Raw genomic sequence first — 25,371 nt, 5'->3', positions numbered from 1 at the left:
CCACCGGAGAAGCTCACTGCAGTTGTCATAGATAGCACATGATTGTATTCCTACATTAAATACCTTTAATGATGCCTGGTAACTAGATGCTGGTTTACAAAAACTGAGTTATCGGTCACTTCCAGGTACTGATGAAGATTTTTAAGGACATTGTAGCAGGAAAAATGTTGCTGATAAAAGATTCAAAACTTCTTTATTACCAGAAACATTAACAGGCGCAGGAGGGAGACCAGCTTCAGATTTCTTGCATTATGAGAACCTACCTAACCTCTGTTGACACATTAGACGGAATCTCACACAGGAATTTACAAAAAAGTAAAACATCTGGCTTGTATCATCATTGCCATAGCAAATGAACCCATATTCAGAACTATACTCAACAGCTCTATAAATCCATCTATTGCAGTATTCAATTTCAAAATCAGGTACATGCACCACTTTGGCGACACTACATATATTTCTATCGCTCAACTCCAATACTTTCTTCTCCACACGCATCTGTACAGAATGCGAAACATTACTTTTTCACTCTGAACAACCTCTGATGAACCACTCACACTTCCTAAAATTCACACACTTTTTAATATCGATGCCAAATTTACCACAATTACTCACATGCCCAGTTCTGCTATTTTCACCTCTTACTACATTGAGCACTTTAACCCAATTCTTCCTGTGTGTGTCCCACTTACCTTTCATATCTTCAAACAGCTACATATTGGGGCTACTACGTGGAGGGATACAATTTGCATACAATTAGCAAATTATGTTTTTCCAATGCTTTTCTTCATTACAATGGTATGCTCTCTTTTAATTTAAAGTCCCATCTCTCACTAGTCCATTACTTTGTGGAAAATATACAGTTTTTTTTATATGTTGAAGATCCTGCATAGACAAATACTAATTGCAGTCTGTTGTCTGTGATGATGTTAACTCACAGCATTACTCATGTGTATGTACACTTCAGTCAGGAAGTTACTTCATGATTATTCACATGGCTCACAAACTTCACTTTCACCCCCTTCCAGCATTCATTTACAGTAGAGATGGTATGTAATATATCAGACCCCTTAATAACAGACAAATGCAGAAAAATGCAGTGCATCCTTTCTCACTGTCTCACCAGAAATCTCACCACCTTCACTGGCTACAGTACTACACTGGACCTTATATAGTCTGGGGTAAATAACCTCCATGTATCAATGCTCTGCTGGTCTCCTGTGCCCTTCTATTGAATGATGTCTTATTTTTATTGATATTTTTTTATGTAGCACTTCCTACTACAATTATGCAATAATAAGGGTGGTAATAACACCACTTAATTGGACCAAATTTGGGGAAGGAGTTAGCCTAACGGCTAGGACGGTCAACCTCGAATCTGGGGACCTAGGTTCGAGTCTCTGCAATGACGCTCAACATCCTGTGATTCTGGGCAAATCACTTAATCTCCCCATGCCTAACAAAAAAAAATGAATGTGTCCACATGTAATGCAACTGGTGCTTTGTAAAGTGCTCTGATACCCGATTCTGGTCAAGTTTGCGCTATATAAAACACTGTAAAGTAGAACTCAGTTTACTGACCAGGGAAGGCTGAGTTAGTCATGCCAGGATTCAGAATTCTGATCCACATACCACAGCAGATGCCTGCAGTGAGTATTATTTATCTAGCTGTCTGGATATGCAGTCAGAAAGATTGCGGCCTCTCTAGTGGATATGCAGGGATAGATGTACCTACAACCTGGTGAGGTACAGGTTATACATTTTATAAGCCAAGGCCAATGTGATGTTCAAATCATTGAACCCTTTTCGGTGTGGGGGTACGGAGGTGTTGGGAGTTGCATCCAAGAGCCCAACATGTGCAGGAAATTACTTTCCAAGTGAGCCATTAGGACAGTAAAAACTGCTTAATATAAATGCTGAACCAGCACTTTTGAACTATGGCATATTCCTCTGGGTAACATCTTTTTCTATGTGTTTTAATCTGCCTGTGCCTTCACAAAAGGGACCCATAAACAGTCTTTCAGGGACTTCCCCCTTTGTTAAAATATGTTATGTTAAAATAGATTTGTAGAGCGCACAGCTACTCTATAGAGTATCCCGGCGCTGAGACAGAACAGAAATAAGCAGATGCATGGGGGAAAGAAAACAATACCCAAAAAGGTGAACTGTTATATTGGTTGTTGGAACAACCAGGTTTTCAATTGTTTCCTGAACGCAAGTAGATTTGCGGCTTGCCTAAGCTTAAGAGGCAGCTCATTCCAAAGTCCAGCCACTTGCACTTGGAAAGAGCGACCGCCTCTGTGGGCACTGAGATACTTTGGGGTGACCATAAGATGTTGATGTGCAGATCTAAGAGATCTGCCAGGTACGTAAAGTGAGACTCTTCTGCGGATATACTTCGCTCCCATACCATGCAGAGCCTTGAAAGCCAGGACCAGAGCTTTGAAGCGTATTCTGCTACGGACAGGCAGCCAGTGCAGATTATTTAGATGGTGGGAAGTCCGGTCTCTGGGACCGAGACTCAAAACAGCCCTGGCTGCCGCGTTCTGCACCACCTGTATTCTGTTGAGTATAAACTCCGGGAGGCCCAGATAAAGGACGTTGGCATAGTCCAATCTGGAGATGATAAGGGCCTGAATGACTGTCCTTCTGTGAGGGTTTGTAATAAAAATAGAAACCTCTGGAGCGTTTTCAAGAGACCGAAGCAAGTACCAGCAACTGACTGAACCTGAGGTACCATAAAAAGGGTGTTGTCCATTTTAACTCCCAGGTTCTTTACAGTCCTGACTGCTGCCTGGGGAGTAGATATGTCTTGGGGCCACCATTGTTTCCAGGCGTCCAATGGGGGGAGCCGAAGAAGATGATTTCATACTTGTCTGTGTTACATTTCAGAAGATTATATTTGAACCAGGCACAAGTTTCTTTCAGACACTTGTTGATCTTCTCCCCGTTAAACTCCTCTCCCTTCTTACAGGTGAACAGCAGTTGGGTGTCGTCGGCGTACGATATTATCGTGACCTCGTTCTGTTCAGCCAGCGGCGCCATGTAAAGATTAAAAAGTACAGGGCTCAAGATAGAGCCCTGTGGCACACCCACACTCAGGGGTGGTATACTGTCCAAAAATGGTGGTGACCTGACCTCCTGATTTCTACCCTCCAAAAAGGAGACAAACCACTTCAACACCGTGCCCTCGAACCCCCACTCCCTCAGCCTCTGCAGGAGGTGGCCATGGGGCACGGTGTCAAAGGCCGCAGAGTGGTCTAAGAGGACCCGGACAGCTTTGCCGCCTGCATCCAGGTTCTCTTTGATGGATTCAGAGACTTCCAACAGTGCCGTCTCTGTACTAAGATTCTGCCTGAAGCCAGACTGACTTGAGTGGAGCAGGTTGTTAGCCTCTGCAAAATCGCTGATCACTGTATGAACATATTTCTCAACTGTCTTTGCAAAGAAGGGCAGGAGAGAAATGGGTCTGTAGTTAGTTAAGACCATAGGATCAGCCGTAGGTTTTGACCCCGTCTCCAATTTATCAGACAGAAAATGATAGAATATGATAGCTATGATCCACCTGAGTATGGGGGAGAAACAAAGTCAAATAATCTGTGAAGAGAATAAACCCATTTTGGAGGGCTCTCCATGTGGCAGCATTGCCTTAATTGGGTAAAGTAAGCATATGTCTGTGTATGTGTTTGATGGAACAGCGAGATCACTCAACATTAATTGACCCCGACATCCTCTAGGGTTTTAAAACAGGAGACTCCAGAGGTTACCTTTCTGTCTCAAGCTCCTCCTGTACTACAGTGACTGCAAGTGAATGCCCTCCAGTTACAGTGAGCTTAGAAGGACTCAATACAATTTTGTTGAATTCCCTCTGGCTGATCAATGGGATTTTTCATGAAATCTACAGATACCAATATTCCCTGGTAGAATGCAGAATATTCTACCTTCTCCCTGGGTCAAATGTTAGATGTAAATTCAGGCTGTTCAGGCTGTGTGTGCACAGAAGCACGACTGCTGTTGAGGAGAAATACAAGCCTGGAGACATTTGGTTAAAGGACAGAAGATCAGATTTATTCCGGAAAAGTGAAGTGATGCTGTGTGTAATATAGGAGGAGAAGGCCCTGCAGCCTCTATCACCTCTGAGAAGGAAGACATTCCATCAAGCTAGAATTTGCAGTTATGTTTATTTAGGGTATACCCATCCACTCTCAATCCCGATATATAAAGATATCAACATGTTCTTTTGCTGGGAGTGTTCAAGAGATGACAGTGAAGTTTTAAAAAGTATATTTTTACTATTACAATAAGCCTTTCTTTTTCCATCACCTGCCCATGTGCTGGTGTCTTAAATAAGGAATAATGTTTAGTTTTTGAACAGGTTTTGTAGAATTTATATATATATAAATAGAGTGAAGAAAAAGAACCCTCAGGCACCAACTGAAAGTTGGTAGCCAATTGTCTTCATTGGGTTCTTGTTGTAAGTACATGAAGTAGTACCCAACAAAGTGATGTGAATTAAAAAGAGTATAAACTATTCCCCAAGCCAGAAAAATATTTATTTAATGAAGGGAAAGTTCTAACTCAGTTAAAAAAGTGAAATTCGGACATACAGATGGTTGGGTTAGTTTGAACCAAAGAATCCTAAACAAGAAAGTGCAAAGGTCGACATGTTTCTGCTTTAAGTGAGCCAATCATCAACTCAGCATTCATCAGGACCACACAAAACCTCGCCTTTAGGCAGCGCTCGCTAAGGCACCTGCACATACGGGCGGGGAAATAAAGAAAAGATTACAAACTTGAATGTAACCGGTGCACAGGAACTTCCTACGTGCAACCCCTCCATCACGTGAGGGCTGTTGAATTTGTCAATATCAGGAATAGCACGCATCGAATAGGTTGAGCAGAGGGTAGTCGCCCGGACGGAACTTTTCCGGGCGTGAAGGTTCTCCCCTGCCACGTGTCCATGGGGACTGTTTCCTGATATTGACAAATTCAACAGCCCTCACGTGATGGAGGGGTTGCACGTAGGAAGTTCCTGTGCACCGGTTACATTCAAGTTTGTAATCTTTTCTTTATTTCCCCACCCGTATGTGCAGGTGCCTTAGCGAGCGCTGCCTAAAGGCGAGGTTTTGTGTGGTCCTGATGAATGCTGAGCTGATGATTGGCTCACTTAAAGCAGAAAGTAAGTATGGGCGAAATTTGCGAATTCGCGGTCCGCGAATTCGCGCGAAAACGAATTCGCAATCCGCAAAATCCGCGAATTCGTGCGAATCTGCGGATTTTTGTTTTTTTGCGTGTTCGCTGGGTTTTTTGAGTGTTCGCGTGGTTTTTTGCGTGTTCGCGGGGCTTTTTGCGTGTTCGCGGGCCGCTTGCATGGCGAAGTTACCCATGCAGTCGTGTATGGGCACAGCACCCTCTGGTTCACCACTGCCACCCTCTGGTTCACCCCTGCCACCCTCTGGTTCACCACTGCCACCCTCTGGTTCATCACAGCACCCTCTGGTTCAGCACTGTCACCCTCTGGTTCACCACTGCCACCCTCTGGTTCACGACTGCCACCCTCTGGTTCATCACAGCACCTCTGGTTCACCACTGCCACCCTCTGGTTAACCACTGTCGCCCTCTGGTTCAGCACTGCCACTCTCTGGTTCACCAATGCCATTCTCTGGTTCACCACTGCCACACTCTGGTTCACCCATGCCACCCTCTGGTTCCCCACTGCCACCCTCTGGTTCACCCCTGCCACCCTCTGATTCACCCCTGCCACCCTCTGGTTCACCACTGCCACCCTCTGGTTCACCACTGCCACCCTCTGGTTCACCACTGCCACCCTCTGATTCACCCCTGCCACCCTCTGGTTCACCCCTGCCACCCTCTGGTTCACCACTGCCACCCTCTGGTTCAGCACTGCCACTCTCTGGTTTACCCCTGCCACCCTCTGGTTCAGCACTGTCATCCTCTGGTTCACCACTGCCACCCTCTGGTTCACCCCTGCCACCCTCTGATTCACCCCTGCCACCCTCTGGTTCACCACTGCCACCCTCTGGTTCACCACTGCCACCCTCTGGTTCACCACTGCCACCCTCTGATTCACCCCTGCCACCCTCTGGTTCACCCCTGCCACCCTCTGGTTCACCACTGCCACCCTCTGGTTCAGCACTGCCACCCTCTGGTTAACCACTGTCACCCTCTGGTTCACCACTGCCACCCTCTGGTTCACCACTGCCACCCTCTGGTTCACCCCTGCCATCCTCTGGTTCACCACTGCCACCCTCTGGTTCATCACAGCACCCTCTGGTTCACCCCTAGCACCCTCTGGTTCAGCACTGTCACCCTCTGGTTCACCACTGCCACCCTCCGGTTCACCACTGCCACCCTCTGGTTCATCACAGCACCTCTGGTTCACCACTGCCACCCTCTGGTTAACCACTGTCACCCTCTGGTTCAGCACTGCCACCCTCTGGTTCACCACTGTCACCCTCTGGTTCAGCACTGCCACCCTCTGGTTCACCACTGCCACCCTCTGGTTCACCACTGCCACCCTCTGGTTCACCCATGCCACCCTCTGGTTCCCCACTGCCACCCTCTGGTTCACCCCTGCCACCCTCTGGTTCACCACTGCCACCCTCTGGTTTAGCACTGCCACCCTTTGGTTCACCACTGCCACCCTCTGATTCAACCCTGCCACCCTCTGGTTCACCCCTGCCCCCCTCTGGTTCACCACTGCCACTCTCTGGTTCACCCCTGCCACCCTCTGGTTCAGCACTGTCACCCTCTGGTTCACCACTCCCACCCTCTGGTTCACCACTGCCACCCTCTGGTTCACCACTGCCACCCTCTGGTTCACGACTGCCACCCTCTGGTTCAGCACTGCCACCCTCTGGTTCAGCACTGCCCCCCTCTGATTCACCCCTGCCACCCTCTGGTTCACCACTGCCACCCTCTGGTTCACAACTGCCACCCTCTGGTTCACAACTGCCACCCTCTGGTTCACAACTGCCACCCTCTGGTTCATCACAGCACCTCTGGTTCACCACTGCCACCCTCTGGTTAACCACTGTCACCCTCTGGTTCAGCACTGCCACCCTCTGGTTCACCACTGCCACCCTCTGGTTCACCACTGCCACCCTCTGGTTCACCCCTGCCACCCTCTGGCTCCCCACTTCCACCCTCTGGTTCACCACTGCCACCATCTGGTTCATCCCTGCCACCCTCTGGTTCACCCCTGCCACCCTCTGGTTCACCCCTGCCACCCTCTGGTTTAGCACTGTCACCCTCTGTTCTATGATTCAGACATTGTCTATCGACTTATTATGTATACAAGAAACTCATATTGCATGGGATAAGCGCTCACTTTTGGATAAGCTGGGATTGGATGTGCTACTTGTTTCTAAGCAGATGGGTATAAAAAGAGGCATTGCTATTTGTATGCGAAAGGGAGTCGGGAAGTGTTGGAAAACTCTAGCTGATAAATGGGGTAGATGGGGACTTGCTGAGTTAATTATTGGTGGTTCCAAATTTACGTTATGTTGTATGTATGGGCCGAATTTAGATGATGCGGAAGTTTTTAATACGATTAACGCAGAACTAGCTATTTGGGCGCAACCTATTATAATATGTGGGGATCTAAATATTCATCTGCCGGCTGACTGGAATATTAATTTAGGAAGGAGATATACCGGTCATAAACCCAGAACTTATAATGCCCTTCGGGAGCTGGCTTTGAATAATGGATTAACGGATGTGTGGCATAAAAGGTACTCTAAAGATCCTGGATATACCTTCTATTCCAGCCCACATCGAAAGTTTGCCCGATTAGATTATTTTTTTACGTCTTCGCAGTTTTTGGAGACAATTAGTCTTGAAATTTTACCCCAAGTCATTTCAGACCATAATCCCATAATTGCTGAGATCGAGGTTTCTACAGAATCTCAGAACTCAAGTAGATCTTGGTCATTCCAGAGAAACTTGTTATTAGATGAGGACTATTTGCAATTTATGGCGACTATTATCAATGATTATTTTCTAACAAATAATGATTCGGCCTCCCCACCAGTGGTGTGGGACGCATTCAAATCAATCATACGTGGAGAGACAATTAGTTTTGCAAACTTTAAGAGAAAAAAAATACAAATAGAATTTAAGGAGAGGCTAAATAAGATCAGGTCAGCCGAGATGGATCTTGCGACGGCTTGTAAAAATAACATCGGTATAGAAGATGCGCAATTACGTCTAGTAATTGAACGTTCTGGTCTACGGACCCATATTGCTGATAAAGTAGCATTAGATTTTAAGCTATTCAAAACCGAACGTTATGAATATAGTGAGCGTACCGGTAAAATTCTAGCACAGCGTCTTCGTCAGAAATCCTCTATCAATGAAATTCAGGGCGTCAATGATATGAATGGTGACTATCACGAATGTAGGGAAGGAATTTTATAGTCATTCTTGGAGTTTTATAAAACATTGTATAATGACTTTAACAATGAAGTAGATAAGACTTTGAATCCTGTAAATTATTTTCACAGTACTAATCAATTATTATTGGGATGTGAAGAGACTGATTTATTTGGACGCCCAATAAGTTGGGATGAGATTGAGCAAGCCATTTTGAGTCTTGCTGCAGGCAAAGCCATGGGATTTGATCAGATACCTCTCGAATTCTATCGGACATTTAGACATATGCTGAAACCAGAATTTGTAAAGATCTTTAACTCTGCATTTCAAGGGAAACCACCTGATTCCTGGTCCACCGCTATTATAGTGGTGTTTTTGAAGAAGAACAAGGATTCGAAAGAATTAGGTTCATATCGACCTATATCTCTTATTACGGCAGACAGCAAGATCTATTCTAAAATTCTTGCAAATAGACTTAATCAGGTAATGTCCAGTTTAGTGTCTAACATCCAACACGGTTTCATCAGATGTAGAGATACTACCGATCATGTTAGACGTGTTATTACACTTCTAGATTGGGCACAGGCAAAGGAATCCCCAGTCGGGGTGATCTTACTCGATGCTGAAAAAGCGTTTGATAGAGTAGACTGGGGATTCCTTTGGACTGTGTTAGAAGGGAAGGGGTTTCCCTTACAATTTATTCAGGCGGTACGTTCATTGTATTCCTGTCCTAAGGGTATTATAAGATTAGGCACTGACTATTCGAGACCTTTTCCAATTACGAGAGGGACTAGACAAGGGTGCCCTTGTTCCCCGCTTTTATTTGCGTTATACTTAGAACCTTATTTGAGTAGACTTATTTCGGAACCTAATATTCCACCAGTTCGTCTTTTCGAAGTAGACCATAAAGTTCTAGCGTACGCGGATGACGTTGCAATTGTCACCTCTGACGTCTCCTCTGCGCTACCCACAATAATCAATCTGGCCAACGAGTTCGGGAAGGTCTCCGGTTATAAGTTAAATATCACAAAAACTCAGATCATTCATTCGGAAACGGGTAAACCCACTGATATCCCATTAAATACCACTGGTTCATATCTTGGTGTTACTCTATCTTCCAAGGTTGAGGATATTGTTGCATTAAACTTAGACCCTTTGCTCATATCCTCCAATAGAACGTTAGAAAGATTTAATAATTTACATTTGTCATTATATGGTCGAACTAATGTTATCAAGATGATGATTTTTCCAAAATTTCTGTATTTTTTTCGTACTATCCCCCTATTTTTTTCAATGTCTCTTTTTAACAGAATAGATAGAATGGTGTCTAGGTTTTTGTGGGGATACCACCGTGCTAGAAGATCTCTAAAATGGTGCACTCTCCCATTAGATTGTGCTGGTTTGGGGCTTCCGAATTTTAAAATGTATTACTGGGCTATTGCTCTGAAAACTTTTCGGGTTTTGCTCTTTCATGATTATGTATCAGATCCAGCCATGTCACCCTCTATTTTTGAAATGCTCCTAGGTACCCATGCGCGGCAATGTCTGTTGAAAGTCATTGAACCCAGTTATTATAAAAAAACAAAGTTCAAGGTGGTCCTCGCTGCATGTTTAATCTGGAGGCAAATGAACAAAATTCTACGTATAATCCCAAAATTGAATTATTATACACCTTTGTCTGATAATAAGTTATTACCCGTAATTTTTCAAGACATGGTAATTCACCGATGGCACATGAGACAGATTTATCTACTTGGTCAATTGTACCAAAACGGGTCCCTTATGTCCTTTTCTAAATTACAAGAGACATTTGGTTTATCTAGGAATGAGTTTTTTAAATACCTACAGATTCGTAGCTTCCTGGAAAAAAAAAATGTTTTATTTACTGATACCATGGAAACTATCGATATTCTAGAAAGTTCTAGGAAGAACAGTCGTATTGGTATTATTTACCAGTTAATGAATAATAGGATGCAGAACGATTTGGATCATCATACCCGGAAATGGGAGAGGAAGCTTTGTATTGAAGGGATTGATTTGGTAAAAGTGTTTGAGATGAGCAATAAGACACTAATTAATAGCTCTCTTAAGAGTCAACATTTTATGTCCACCCTAGATCTTTACTATACACCTGCAAAATTGGTAAAATGGAAAGCTGTAAAAGGTATTAACTGTAGCCGCTGTGGAACTTTAGCAGCCGACTCAATTCACATGTTTCATAGTTGTTCTAAACTTGCCGTATACATTGAGAAGATTGAAAAGTTTTTGTCTAATTTGTTACATGTACGGATTACGCTTCATCCTACTATTATTATTCTTGGTGTTTATTTTCCTTCTCGGGATTTAACTATAGATCAAGAACATTTTTTGTTTATCGGAATGTCTATTTATCGAGCCTGTATTACTTCTAGATGGCTGGATGTAGATCCTCCAACTTTTGAGTTATGGTTGGGAAAGCTGCTAAATGTTTATAGAATGGATAAAGCAGTTTATAAATTGAAAGGACTCAAAAAGAAGACTTTTGGCCGGAAGTTATGGCTACCAATTGATAATTGGATTTGAAACGCACAATGGTTGTTTTTTTTTTGTAAAGAATTTTGTTTGATTCCTCATTTGTGGTCATGTCCTTGTATGTATTACCTCTGCCAGAAAATAATAAAAATATAAAAAAAAAAAAAAGCACTGTCACCCTCTGATTCACCCCTGCCACCCTCTAGTTCACCCCTGCCACCCTCTGGTTCAGCACTGCCACCCTCTGGTTCAGCACTGCCACCCTCTGGTTTACCCCGGCCACCCGCTGGTTCATCACTGTCACCCTCTGGTTCACCACTGCCACTCTCTACTGAGACCTTTCGTGACGCAGCGGCAGCACAAAAGATGCGCCATGGTGCTGGGCATTAACAACGTGACGCATCTCTCTGTGAGATGCGTCACGTTGTAAAGCCCTACGCCATCAGGAGGCGTTCCGACTCAGCCTCCTAAAAGTGGCTGAGTGAAATCTACAAGATTTCACTCAGTCACTTTTAGGCCAGTGCTGCGTCAAAACCCTGCGCCTGCTTGAAGCAGGCGCAAGGCTTGATGCAGCATTGGGGAGATAGGGCCCCCCAGAGCATTGCTGGAGCTGCGTCGCAAGCGCGACGCAGCTCCAGAAATGCGCTGCTTTTACGGCACAGATGCGTGACGCATCTGTGTCATTTTTGCCACATGGTGCGCCGCATTGTAAATGCGGCGCACCATGGGTGGTGGAGCTGCGGCGCACAATAACTGGTGCATCCCTGGGGATGTGCCAGTTATTGTAAATCTGCCCCTATACATTTAGCCAACGAGGGAGCACTTACTGATTAGACAGTAGAAAGTACTCCAGTTGAGTGGAGGTATTGCACAAAAAGGTGGCATCTTCGTGGACAAACATGCAGGGCGGGATTCATTCTGCCCCCTGTTAGACTCATTTTTTTGAGCCCTTCTGCCCTCTGTTATTCCCTTGTTTTTGTACCCTTCTGCCCTCTGTTAGACTCGTTTTTTGTGCCGTTCTGCCCTCTGTTAGACTCGTTTTTATGCCTCTCTGCCCCGTTAGACTCGTTTTTTGTGCCCTTCTGCCCTCTGTTAGACTAGTTTTTCCCTTGTTTTTCTGCCCTTATGTCCTCTGTTAGACTGTTTTTTTGTGCCCTTCTGCCCTCTGTTAGACTCGTTTTTCCCTTGTTTTTCTGCCCTTCTGCCCTTTGTTAGACTGCTTTTTGTGCCTTTCTGCCCTCTGCATCACCACATCATCACTCAGCGCTACCCCAGCATCACTCAGCTCCATCACATTATCACTCAGCACCACCACATTAACACTCAGCACCACTCAGCACCACCACAGCATCACTCAGCACCACCACAGCATCACTCAGCACCACCACAGCACCACTCAGCACTACCACAGCATCACTCAGCACCACCACATCATCACTCAGCACCACCACAGCATCACTCAGCACCACCACAGCATCACTCAGCACCACTCAGCACCACCACAGCATCACTCAGCACTACCACAGCATCACCACAGCACCACTCAGTGCCACCACTGCATCACTCAGCACCACCACAGCATCACTCAGCACCACCACATTATCACTCAGTACCACCACAGCACCACTCAGCACCACCACAGCATCACTCAGCGCCACCCAGCATCACTCAACACCACCCCAGCACCACTCAGCACCACACCAGCATCACTCAGCACCATCCCAGTATCACTCAGCACCACCACAGCACCACTCAGCATCACCACAGCACCACTCAGCACCACCACAGCACCACTCAGCACCACCCCAGCATCAATCTGCGCAACTATTCAACAACAACTGGTTCAAATATGTTCTCTCAATGTTTCAAACTTTATTACAAATGTCACAAAAAGATGTTAATATTTCACTTCTGTTCTTGGATTTTCGTCACAATAAAATACACTGAACATAATCTTCACAAAAGTTATTTACAAAAGTTTAAGCTATTGCCATTATAAATTAAAATCACTTTTATTTAAGTATTAATTATTTAAAAATTAAAAGCCATTGTAATTTGTAATATCAATACAGCTAAGTCACGTAAATACAAAACATGCGAGACCTATTGCATTGCAAATACTTGTTTGTACTTTGTCATCTACGAGATCTTTGCAATGTTTCAAAAGAGAGAAAGAGAGAGAGATAGAGAGAGAGAGGGAGGGAGAGAGAGAGTGAAAGAAAGAACGAAAGAAAGAAAGAAAACAGAAAGAAAAGAGAGAGAGAAAGAAAGAAAGAGAGAGCCAGACAAAGAGCAAGAAAGTGAAAGTGAAAGGGAGAGAGGGAAAGAGAGGGAGAGAAAGAGAAAGAGAGAGTAAGAGAGAGAGGGGAGAGAAAGAAAGAAAGAAAAAAAGAAAGAAAGAGAAAGAAAGAAAGAAAGAAAGAAAGAAAGAAAGAAAGAAAGAAACAGGGAGAGAGAGAATGAGAGAGAAAGAAAGAGAGAGACAGCGAAAGAGCAAGAAAGAGAGAGAGAGACATGGAAAGAGTGAGAGAAAGAGAGAAAGACACACAGAGAGGGAGAGAGAGAGACAGAGGATGAGAGAGAGAAAGAAAAAGAGAGAGTGAAAGAGGGAGAGTGAGAGAGAAAGAAAGAGAGAGCGAGAAAGAGAGGATGTGAGAGAGAGGAAAGGGGAGAAAGAGAGGGAGAGAGAAGAGGAGAGAGGGATCGAGAGAGAGAAAGAGAGGGAGAGAGAAAGAGAGAACGAGAGAGAAAGAAAGAAAAAGACAGAGAAAGAGCAAGAAAGTAAAAGAGAGAGAGCAAGAGAGAGAGAGAGACATGGAAAGAGAGAGAGAAAGAGAGAAAGACACACAGAGAGGGTGAGAGAGAGAGAGAGAGGATGAGAGAGAGAAAGAGAAAGAGAGAGAGAAAGAGGGAGAGTGAGAGAGAAAGAAAGCGAGAGAAAGAGAGAGCGAGACAGAGAGGATGTGAGAGAGAGAAAGAAAGAAAGGGAGATAGAGAGAAAGAGAGAGAGAACAACGGAGAAAGAAAGAGATAAGCAGGGAAAGAGGAAGAACTTGAAAGAGAGAGAGAAAGAGATAAATAGAGCAAGAAAGGAGAGGAAGAGATAGATAGATAGAGAGAAAGAGAGGGAGACAGAGAACGAGAGAAAGAAAGAGAGGCCGGATCTCTGAAGGGCCAGATTCCTGAGTTGCCCCTACAGAACATACAGCTTTTTATTTTTTTTAAATGCACATGAAAATTGTGCTGTAAAGGTCTCTTTTAGTTTAACCCCTCCTGACAACTCAAAATGGGCGTATTTGCCATCCCCTCCCTTCTTCCTGTTTTTTTTTATATCTGTAAGTGCTTCCTGATGAGGTTTAATTCCTGGGACAGGTGCCTTGTTGCCTACTTGTAACTATTCTCTGACCCTGCTTCAAGGGTCAGAGCAGGGTCAGAGAATAGTTGCAAGTAGGCAAGGAGGTGCCAGGAAGCACTTAGCAGCAGGTGCCCACGTTGAAGTTAATTTCTTTGTAACCCTTTTGTAAAAGGTTACAAAAAAATTAGGTTCAACTTTTGCACCTGCTGCTGTAACCCTTGCTTGGCTGAAAATTCGTCCCCGCCGATTCACTGATTTTACCGCGATTTCGCGATATTCGCGGATCGCGAAATCGTGGAAAATCCGCAAATTCGCCCGGGAAACGGATTTTACGCCCACCCCATGTCGACCTTTGCACTTTCTTGTTTAGGACTCTTTGGTTCAAACAAACCCAACCATCTGTATGTCCGAATTTCACTTTTTTAACTGAGTTAGAACTTTCCCTTCATTAAATAAATATTTTTCTGGCTTGGGGAATAGTCTATACTCTTTTTAATTCACATCACTTTGTTGGGTACTACTTCATGTACTTACAACAAGAACCCAATGAAGACAATTGGCTACCAACTTTCAGCTGGTGCCTGAGGGTTCTTTTTCTTCACTATGTTTGCTAAACTCACTTGTTGTTTCGTTTTCCTCTCCTTTGAACTTATTCTTAGGTGGTGGTAATTGAATATTCTTACCCCTCTCCTTTTGTTTTTTCGCCTTAGTCACTCTTCTGTTGTTTGATTATAGTATTTCTAAGGGGTCTGAGATTGGCTCATCTACCCTTTCTCTCTCGTTGATTATATATATATATATATATATATATATATATATATATAATCAAGGGGGCCTGGAAAAATGGCCTATATGAAAGATCACAACAGCTCCACCACCCGTGCGATCTGTGGAGGGTTACCCCTGGAGGTGATGCAGCTCGTGTGTGATCTTGATCAACTTCCAGGAAGGGAGGCTGAGGGTGGCCCAGACTGAGTCCACCACAAAACCCTGGAACACCAGGGGTTGAGAGGGAGTAAGGACTGACTTGTCCTGATTGATAATGAAGCGTAGTGACTCCAGGAGAGAGACTGCTGTCTGAAGGTAGACAGAACCCAAGAATAATGATTCATGAAAAGGACATCGTCCAGGTAGATTAGTCGTATGTACCGGGCACTTAGAAACTCTACCACAGAACGCATTACATGGTGAAGCACTAGGGGGGCGGACAACAGACCAAAGGGGAGCATGGTGAATTAGGATGTGTACCCCCGGCACTGAAACTGAAGGAAGTGGATGTGAGGAGGGAAGATTGGGATGGTCATATAGGCTTCCTTTAGATCGAGGCACACCATCAAGTCGTTAGGCTGGAGGAGATCCCCCAGTATGTGGAGAACTTCCATTTTGAAACTGTAGTAAACCAACCACTTGTTGAACTCCTTCAGGCTGAGAGGCGCTAGGTGGCGCTAGACCGGCATGGCCGCTCTGGTGTAGAGCTCTCGCCCTGCCGGGGATAACATATAATCATAAACCCTATCCTTCCTTCTAATTGCACCCACAACCTTCACCGACGTGTTGGCGAGACTGAGCTGCACTCTCGGTGAAACTCCTGAGCCGGTAGCCCTTACGGCGAGCCCGCAGCCGGCGGGCGAAGTTACTGCGGGAGAAGGTTGCTGTGCTGGCGGTCCTGCCGGGCGGACCGGGGACCCAAGTGAGACCGGTGCTGCACTGCCCTGTAGGCCGCAACACGCAACAGATCCGACGCTGCTCGTGACCCCCCAGCTTCGGAAGCGGGGCCCCCTTGCTGGATGTGCGGACCCCCCCTGCTGGTACGACTCTGCCGCCCCTCCCCCCTACCCCCCGTCAGCAGCTCCTGGCTTCTTCTGGCACCGTGGTCGGAGCCTGCAGACCCGGGACGACGCCCGATTTTGCTCCAACAGTGGTAAGGGGCTACCTGTGTCGTTGCCTAAGGGCGGCGGGGGCGGTGAACACCGAACTGCGTGTGGCGCCGCGGGCGCAGAGGCAAAATCAGCTTTCACCATCGTCCTCCACACCCATGCACTGCCCGGGTCCTTGAGCTTCTCCTCGCTGTCCCTGCCTGCGACTGTCTCGGACACCGTCTCCCGACCAGCCCATTGCCTGCAGACAGCACGACCCCGATGAGCCGCCTTCCCCAAATACATACCCTGTTGCCGCCATTTTGGAGACATCATCCGAACGCACCCGCGGGACTAGCCTTTGTTGACAGCCCAGATCCCCCTGTATTGGATCCGTGGGGTGCCGTGGGCTGGGTTGGTCTTGCCTTGCCACTATCCTTTGGATCATGAGATAGGCTGCTCTGAACTGTCCTTGGATACCCTCCTGTGTGGAACGTACTCACGGGGTCGCTGACACTGCCAGAGGGCGCGTCAACGGGGGGCTGTAAGTGGCGCTGGACCTGACCGTATTCATTGAAGGAGGACGGTGCGAGAGGACCGTTCGGGGGATTGTCGTCCCCCCTCACCTCTGTTCCCCCCACTTGCACGGAATTTGGGAAGGTACTGTGTCACCGCCGCCTAAAGGACCTCCCTGGGGTATACTCCTACCCACCACTTTCTCGCACTGGAACTGCGCAAACAGCTGGGTGGTGGTGCGCGGGCTTCCCTCTCCCCTACTTCATCGCACCCCTGAGCCGCCCGATCAGCCGCAATGGGAAAAACGGAACCAAGACAGTCCAAACTACTGTTCGATGGACGCAAGACAACGAGCGCCAACTCTAAAACCCAGAGTGACGATGATCCGCCTGAAACAGGGGAGAACAGCTGGAAAACCCTCCTTGTCGCCATGTAACAGAGCCTCACTTCAATTGATTCCAAAATTGACTCAATGAACCATAGACTAGATACTGTAGTGGCAAAATTGGATGGACATGAAACACGCCTTAAAGAAGCTGAACAAAGAGTCTCTGATCTAGAAGATGGCGCTACCTCTAATAAAAAGCAAGTGGCACAAATGGATAAACTATTGAGGGTCATAGCTGACAAGAACGAGGAGTTGGAGGCGCGCTCCCGAAGAAACAACGTTCGTATGCTAGGCCTGGCAGAATCCACCAACACCGGACGATTGGAAGACTACATGGAGCGCCTATTAAGTGATCTCTTCGGACGTGAGTCTTTCTCGGCGCAAATGGTTATTAAACGTGCCCATCGCTCCCTGGCGCCCAGGCCTCCTCCGGGAGCGTCACCGCGGCCGATCATTATGACATTTCTTAATTACCGCGACCGGGATACCCTGCTACGTCGGGCGAGAGAGAAAGGTGAGGTGCGCTTCGAAAATGCAATTCTGTCATTTTATCCGCATTTCACCCAAGCTGTGCAAGATGCTCGGCGGAAATTCATCGCGGTGAAGAAAGAGCTCCAAACACGCAGTATCCAGTACGCGATGCTCTACCCCGCGAAACTACGGATTCACCACAGGGGCCGCCAACACATTTTCTTGACACCCCAACAAGCCGAGGAATATCTAAAACGCGACAGAAGATCATCCTCGCGTGAAGCGGCTGCCCGGCACCGCTCGCGCTCCCATTCACCCTTGTCTGAACCTTCCTGAGTCGCTGTTTCCATGCAACATCAACCTCAATCTGGCATCTCTCTTCAGATGACATGCAGCCGACCAACTGACTGGTGATTTATAACGTTCCTATTGACTTGAAGGATCTTATTGTTTCCCGGCCACTCGCCTCCGTCCCGTCATTCCGACCCCTGTGATCCAGGAGGTTGTGGATGGGTGAAATAAGGAGCTGGAGTGACTCGGGCGGGAGCCCCTAGTGGCCACCCCATCTGAGGGCATTACCCACTGAGAACTAATGATTGTTCATGTTTGGGACTGTTACGGCTGGGTGCTAATACTCAGCGTATTGTTTGGGGGGGGATGCTTTTTCCTGGCGAGTTGGGGTTGCCATTGTGCGAGCGGGGGGAGGGGGGAAGAACTGTGGTAATTGGTCCGAAGTATCATTGTTTTTATTCGCAGTACATGCTTTGTGGCACTTTTCCTTCAACTTTTTGCCGTTTGCCACTACCCGGCCTATTATTTCACACTACCTACCCACATGTCTACTATGACCAGACCTGAAGCAAACCAGACCATTAGATTAGCTTCCTGGAATGTTAGGGGCCTCAATGACCCTTGGAAACGAACGCAGATCTTGGGATATCTAGACAGGCACGGCATAAATATGGCTCTACTACAGGAAACACACCTGGCTCCTGGGCACGCTCCACACTTCGCATACAGATGGGCCTCCAGCCGCACCTTCTCTCCTTATTCTAATTATGCCAGAGGTGTTGCAATTTTGGTAAAAAAGGGGGTGGCCTTTACGCCTACGGGGTTTGAAACTGATAAGGAAGGCAGGTTTTGTCTGGTGTGGGGGCGCCTGTGCTCGCACGACGTTCTATTTGCTAACTTCTACGGCCCCAATGTGGATAACCCCTCCAGTTTATTGACACTATGGAGCAAAATACAGACATTGGGAATTACACACATTATCCTGGGCGGAGATTTTAATACGGCACTGCAACCAACACTGGACAGATCTCGTCCACTCCCTTCACACTATACCAACACACGCACCACGCTCAATGATATAGTAGTTGATAATCACTTGACGGATGCCTGGCGATTCAGACACCCTGCTTTGCGAGAAGGCACACACTACTCTACCCAATACTCCACCTGGGCGCGCTTAGATTATGTTTTTGTCTCTGCGGGCCTAGCCCCCTGGCTGCGACACGCAACACACCTTTCCCGCACTTATTCTGACCATTTCCCTGTCCTTTTGGAGCTGCAACTTCCCCTGGATAGCTCTCTCTTTCTGTCATGGCGCCTCAATCCGGCGCATCTTCGAGACCCTGCCTTTAAAGCCGAATTGGAACAGGACATCCGGGACTTTTTTGAGGGCAATATTTCATCTGTTGATAGCATTGTCACCGTTTGGGAGGCTTTCAAGGTAACAGTCAGAGGCTGGTGCATTGCTAAGGGAGGTGGTGTCTTACGGTCATTGCGCACGGACTTGCGTAAACTGGAGGTAGAGTTGAGGAACTTGGAGAGGTCCGTTGATCACACCCCTACGGACCTAGATGCTCATATGCAAATGCATAGTAAACTATCTGAGTACACGCAACTGGCTGACAGGGAGAGAAAATTCTTAGGGCGTCCACATTTGGCCCGTATATACGGGGAGGGGGACAGGCCAGGCAGGGCCTTGGCGAACGCTGTTAAGCCCCCTAGATTCACTAACTATGTTACTGAAATACAAGATGACTGTGGCGATACTTATAAGAATCTCCCTGACATACTTCGTACTTTCCGGGACCATTACCAGAAACTATATTCCTCGCACAGAACAGAACCCCTTGATCTCCCCACATACTTTGATGACGTCGCGCTTGCGTGGTTGGGTACTGCGCAGCAGAAATTTCTCCACGCTGAATTAGAACTGGATGAAATTACCGAAGCTATTATGGGCATGCGCTCGGGTAAAGCCCCTGGATCAGATGGCCTCCCCATCGGTTTTTATAAACTCTTCGCTCCCATTTTGGCCCCCATACTTAAACAAGTGTATTATGCCGCTCTGGAAGACGGTAGTCTGCCCCAAACCATGTGTGAGGACCTCATCACTTCCCTACTCAAACCAGGTAAGCCCCCCTCACACTGCGACTCCTATCGCCCATTATCACTTTTAAATTGCGACACCAAGATCCTTGCCAAAGTGTTAGCTACGCGGCTCAACTTACTCATGGAGCGCCTAGTTCTTCCTGACCAAGCTGGGTTTGTGCCTAATCGTGCTACATCCCATAACCTCCGCACTCTTCACGCTGTGCTTCAAGACCTTAACCCTAAATGCGACGCCGTGGCGGTGTTCCTTGACGCCACCAAGGCGTTCGATTCCCTAGAATGGGATTACCTGCTTGGCACGTTACAACATATAGGGCTGCCTTTCAGTTTTTTGAACTGGGTGAGGTTGCTATATCACCAACCTACAGCTACTGTGCTCCTAAATGGGGCCAGGTCCACACCGTTTACTGTCCAGAGAGGTACTCGCCAGGGCTGCCTACTGTCCCCCATCCTCTTTGCTATAGCGATTGAACCCCTAGCCGCAATGCTCTGGCAAAGCATAATCATCGCTCTCTCACTTATAGCTCCCGACCACTCCTTGTCTTGCTTTACGCGGACGACCTCACACTTAATATTGAAAAACCCTGTGAAAATCTAAATCCAATCCTGCGTGAAATAACAAAATTTGGGGGGATTGCCGGAGTACAGAACAACTGGGCCAAATCTGCGATTTTTCCGCTTACAGACAGCACACACTCATTCCAGCTGGACTACCCTTTAGTGTGGGAACAAGATGACCTGAAGTATCTTGGCATCCACATACATAGGGATAAGGAGGCACTGATGCGTGCCAACTATGGCACTACACTAGACAAAATAACGGACAACGTAACTAAGTGGCTACACCTCCCCCTCTCCATGGCAGGCCGCATTGCCTTAATTAAGATGAATATTCTGCCCAAACTGTTATATCTCTTTGTAAATATCCCGTATAACCCAGGCACTTTTTTCTTCCGCTCCCTCAGATCTCAGATCACGAGATTGATTTGGGGTGGGAAACAAGCACGTCTCAGCCTCAACACCCTCATGCTTCCCTTTCACCTGGGCGGATTCGATGTGCCCAACTTTGAACGATATTATGACTGTGCACAGGCGCACTTCGCCGTCTACTGGTATCACCCACCCCCCTACATGGCACACTTGGCAGTTGAGGACGGCTATATGGCCCCTTAGTTCCAACTGGCTATATACACACCACGGTGAGCCAAAGAAGCCGGGACCCCTCCACTGTGGACTGTACAGTACAGGCCTGGAATCGACTTGTGCAGGCCTTTGATAGCGCATTTGTTTATTCGCCCAATCTCCCTTTATTGAATGACCCGAGACTGCAAGTCACCTGCGAAGTCATCTGTCACAACCTGCTCCGGAAACTAAAAATCCATTGCTGGGGAGACCTGTACGTGCAGGGTACCTTCCGCACGGCGGACCAATTTTTTGGGGACATGTCCCCGTCCTGCATGGATACCTTCTTGTTTACTAGATTAAGGCAAAATGTCCGGGCCCTTACTCCCTCCTTCCCCAATGAACCAGACATGTTTGCTCCACTTCACGCCATAGTTCAGCCGGACACTTCGAAACATGTAATATCAATGCTATACAAACATGTGCAGGCTGCACGCGGAACCACCCTCATCAGGGCTAGAGCGGAATGGGATAAAGATCTTGAGTCACCATTAACAATGGGAAAGCAGCTGTATTCAAACGCAGGCGATTACAAGTAATAATAGATTACGTCTTTTACACTATAAATTTCTTCATAGATTATATCACACACCTGCCAGGCTGAAAAGGTTTCACTTGCGCGAAACAGACTGCTGTCTACGCTGTGGTGCTGCGGGCGCTGATTTCATACACCTGGTTTGGTCCTGTCCCCGGATTGCCAGTTTTTGTGAACAAGTCTTTGTTGGCCTCACACAAATGCTAGGCGTAGCTCTTACCCCGTGCCCGCTTCAAGCATTGTTGGGATTGACGCAATCCGTGATTACCAAACACAAAAAATTCCTGGCCCACAGTCTATTACTCGCTAAGCGATTAATAGCGTGCCGCTGGGGTAGAGGGCGTACCCCCAAATTTAAGTGTTGGATTCGCTCCCTGTCTACCTGGCAGGAAAACTTACACGACTATGCGGAACTCCTACCCTCTAATTCCCAGCCAAAAGACATATCTCCTTCAGCTGAGAGCAGAAGAAGACAATGACCGAGCTGTGGAGGTCACGGACACTGCCACGTCACCTCGAGTACTGGATAGATAATGCCCTCCTTTACATGCATTCCGTACCCTCCCGTCGACGTATTATGATTTAGCTGTATTGCCATTGCTGTGCCTGGGGGTGCGTCTGTGATCGCCCACGGGGCCGCTATCTGGGAAGTCATTTGGACATGGTGCCCACTGTTATATCTTGCATGTTTGCTCTGTTTAGATGGTTGGGGTCACTTTCTCTTTTCGACTGCAGCATCAGGACTCATCTACGATGCTCCAGGACTACTTCGGACTTTCGATTGCTATATTAGATTGCCATGTTGGGGAGGGGAGGGGGGAGGGCAGATGGAGTTACTCATGAGATGTTCCTTTGTTTATTTGCTCATTGCTCAGTACTGATCTGCATGGGAAGATGCCACTATTCTGTAACATAATATAACGTATACCAACTTGACTTTATTGCATTGATGTACCATGCCAACATGCTCAATAAAGAATTTTGAAACCAAAAAAAACTCCTTCAGGCTGATTACATATTGTTTGTCCACCACAAAGAGATTGCTTTAAAAAAAACCTTGGATGCAGGATTGTACGCACTACCACCCCTTTGCATAGAAGCTCCTTCACCTCTATTCACCTCTATGTCCACCAGCTCGGCATGTGCGGAGGAAAAGATCAAAGGGATAGGAGGTCTCCCCTGGACGGGGCAGCTGTAAAAATCTATATGGAAGCCAAATATTGTTTGAAGGACCCAGGCATCAGAGGTAAGGGACTCCCAGTTGTGCGAACCCCTGGACATTGCAGAGGAAATGGATGTACACTCACCTTTATTGGTTCCCTGGGTGTCGCCACATCAGTCTTCCCCTTTTCTATCCCAGTGACAGGGCTGACCTCTGGAGGGATAGAAGTTCCAGAATTAGGAGGTGCCCAAGTACTGTCCTCCCCTATTGGTGTATCCTCTGCTGGAGAACTGATGGATGCCTGGGCCTTGTCCAGCGAATTGAAGATCTGCACAAACTTGCCCACCTCCCAAATAAACGGGTCGCCGAACAACCCCCATCCCTACCACCCCCCCCTGCCCCTCCCCTGGGTGACGTGGCCTGCCTCGTTAGTGGCGAGCTCCCGCAACTTGGGGTAAATCTTAAAAAGGATCGATGTACTCCTCATGTGGAAAGGGCATAGTTCACATTCCCCAGGAAGATTATGGCCCGCTGAGCCCAACTTGATAGAACCTCGGGGAAAATAAGTGTCTCAGATACCTTGGTGTCTTCCGCCATATCGAGGATGCAGGTCAAGGGGCCTGCAATATCCAGAAGCTACCTGTCAATCCCCTTCTTGTGGTCAGGCATGTACTTCCCTAGAAAGTAGGTAGTAGAACAATTGTTGGGGTTCCCAGCTCATGTAAGAGGGTTATATAGAGGTTTGGGATCTTCCAGCTCAAGATTGAAGCCCAGGGGGGCAAATACCGGGTACCCAGCCCTGTGGACATCTCACACCCCCTGCAAACTATGGGGTAAATGGACTTGCCTTGAACAGTTTCCTTAAGTGCAGCAAGCACGATAAATACTGAGAAAGTACAGACCCTGTTAGGGTGTCCCTCTCCAGGCAAAATGGAGCTTTTGAACTCTGCAGAAGCTGAGCACCCGACCGGCCGTGCTACAATCTGAAACTGACAGCGCGGGTCGGCTCGGGGCAGGGGAGAACCATGCTGCACTGGCCCCAGGCACCCCAGCGCTCTATGAGAAGAACGAGGCGACCGCGGAGGAGCTACGAGTGTTCCCGCAGACGCAGAACAAATCTAGCAATAAATATAATAGAAACTTTAAAAAAAAAACTTACAAATCAACGTTATGCAATTTACATGGAAAAATACAGAAACAAAGACGGAAAGAAAGAGGCCAAAGGCCAGAGCACTTAACTCCGCTGCAGGAGCAGCGAAGAAAGATTAGGAGGCAACTGCAACAAAAGACTATAGGGATGCTCTGGACTCAAAAGCTTGGATAGTTTTAAAATTTGAACTGTGACTTCTCCCCCAATGGTTGTGAGAAATGAAGTGTGTTATTGTGTTTTTTCTATAATGGCGGCTGTTAATAAAAGTTAAGAAAGAACAACTTAATCCTCACCTCTGGTCCTGACATGAAATTTTTCTCCCATGTATATAAAAGTTTTTATTTCATTCCTGTTCTTGTGTGCGTGTGTGTGTGTATATATATATATATATATATATATATGTGTGTATATACATATATATGTGTGTGTGTGTGTATATACATATATATATGTGTGTGTGTGTGTGTGTGTGTATATTTGTATATATATATTACCATATATATGTTACTATATAGCTATAAAATATACTGCTAGTCGTGGAATGTACGTTGACGTTTGGGTCTTCCAATGTACTAAACACTTGAGACCATCTTCAGGACTAATTGCATTTGAAGATACTTTTGGACCCCTTACTGTTTTATTCTGAGTTAGTACAACGCTTATGAATGAATGATGGAAGCAAATTAGAAAAATCGCCACTCTTGGAGGAACCCTAAGTGACATTGGAGGGGCCAGGCAGTGGCTCTGACTGTTTGAAAGGAATGGACCTCGTTTAAAAAGTACCCCGACTTGAACGCAGGTTCCATTCCTTTCAAACAGCCAGTTATGCTGGTGTTCTGCTGGGTGGGTGTGTACCTGTCAGCCACTTGCTTTCCTGGTTTTTGTCTGGTAGTTTTCAATTTTCTTGCTATTTGTTGTAGGACACAGTGAAACTTGTATTCAGTGGTCAAGTTTTTAGATTTTTTGATCCTGAATATTTTCCCACTTTGGGACGAAACGTGTCTTTTAATTTCAGAGGTGATCTGGAGGCTGGTCTACTCTGACCTCAGTGGGGGTGCCAAGGTCACATTTCTGTTCTGAGTGTCTGAACTGAATGTGCTCCTGTCTGCAGTACCATACCTCTGAGACTCTGACAAGGTCTAATTTTAGGCTTCCAAGGAAACCTTTCAGTACCATCAGGCAAGTGATTTGAAATGTGATAACCATGTGAAAACCACACTGTACTTCCGCACCCTGGTATAATATATGAATGAATAATTGAGCATAGGATTGTATTTTATTTTTGTTTTAATTATTTACTAACGTAAACGTGCTTGGTTCATGTGTCTGTCCGGTGTAGTACATCTTTGACAGAATTCATCATAAATAAGAATGGTGAGTATGGTATCCTGTCCTGTTTCAAATTGAATGATGGTCCTAAATCTCAGGTCCTTCACTGAAGCAAAACGTGG

General features: G+C 46.5%; 1 protein-coding gene across 1 annotated transcript in view; it reads left to right on the top strand.

Moving 5' to 3' along the window:
- Positions 1-25,371, top strand: part of NOXRED1 (NADP dependent oxidoreductase domain containing 1) — a 282,269-nt gene that overhangs the window by 130,231 nt on the left and 126,667 nt on the right. The window lies entirely within an intron of this gene.

The sequence above is a fragment of the Lissotriton helveticus genome, chromosome 9 (genome assembly GCF_964261635.1).
Source record: "Lissotriton helveticus chromosome 9, aLisHel1.1, whole genome shotgun sequence".
Lineage (NCBI taxonomy): Eukaryota > Metazoa > Chordata > Amphibia > Caudata > Salamandridae > Lissotriton > Lissotriton helveticus.
The sequence above is the reverse complement of the archived record's forward strand: the minus strand, read 5'-3'. Positions and strand labels throughout refer to the sequence as shown.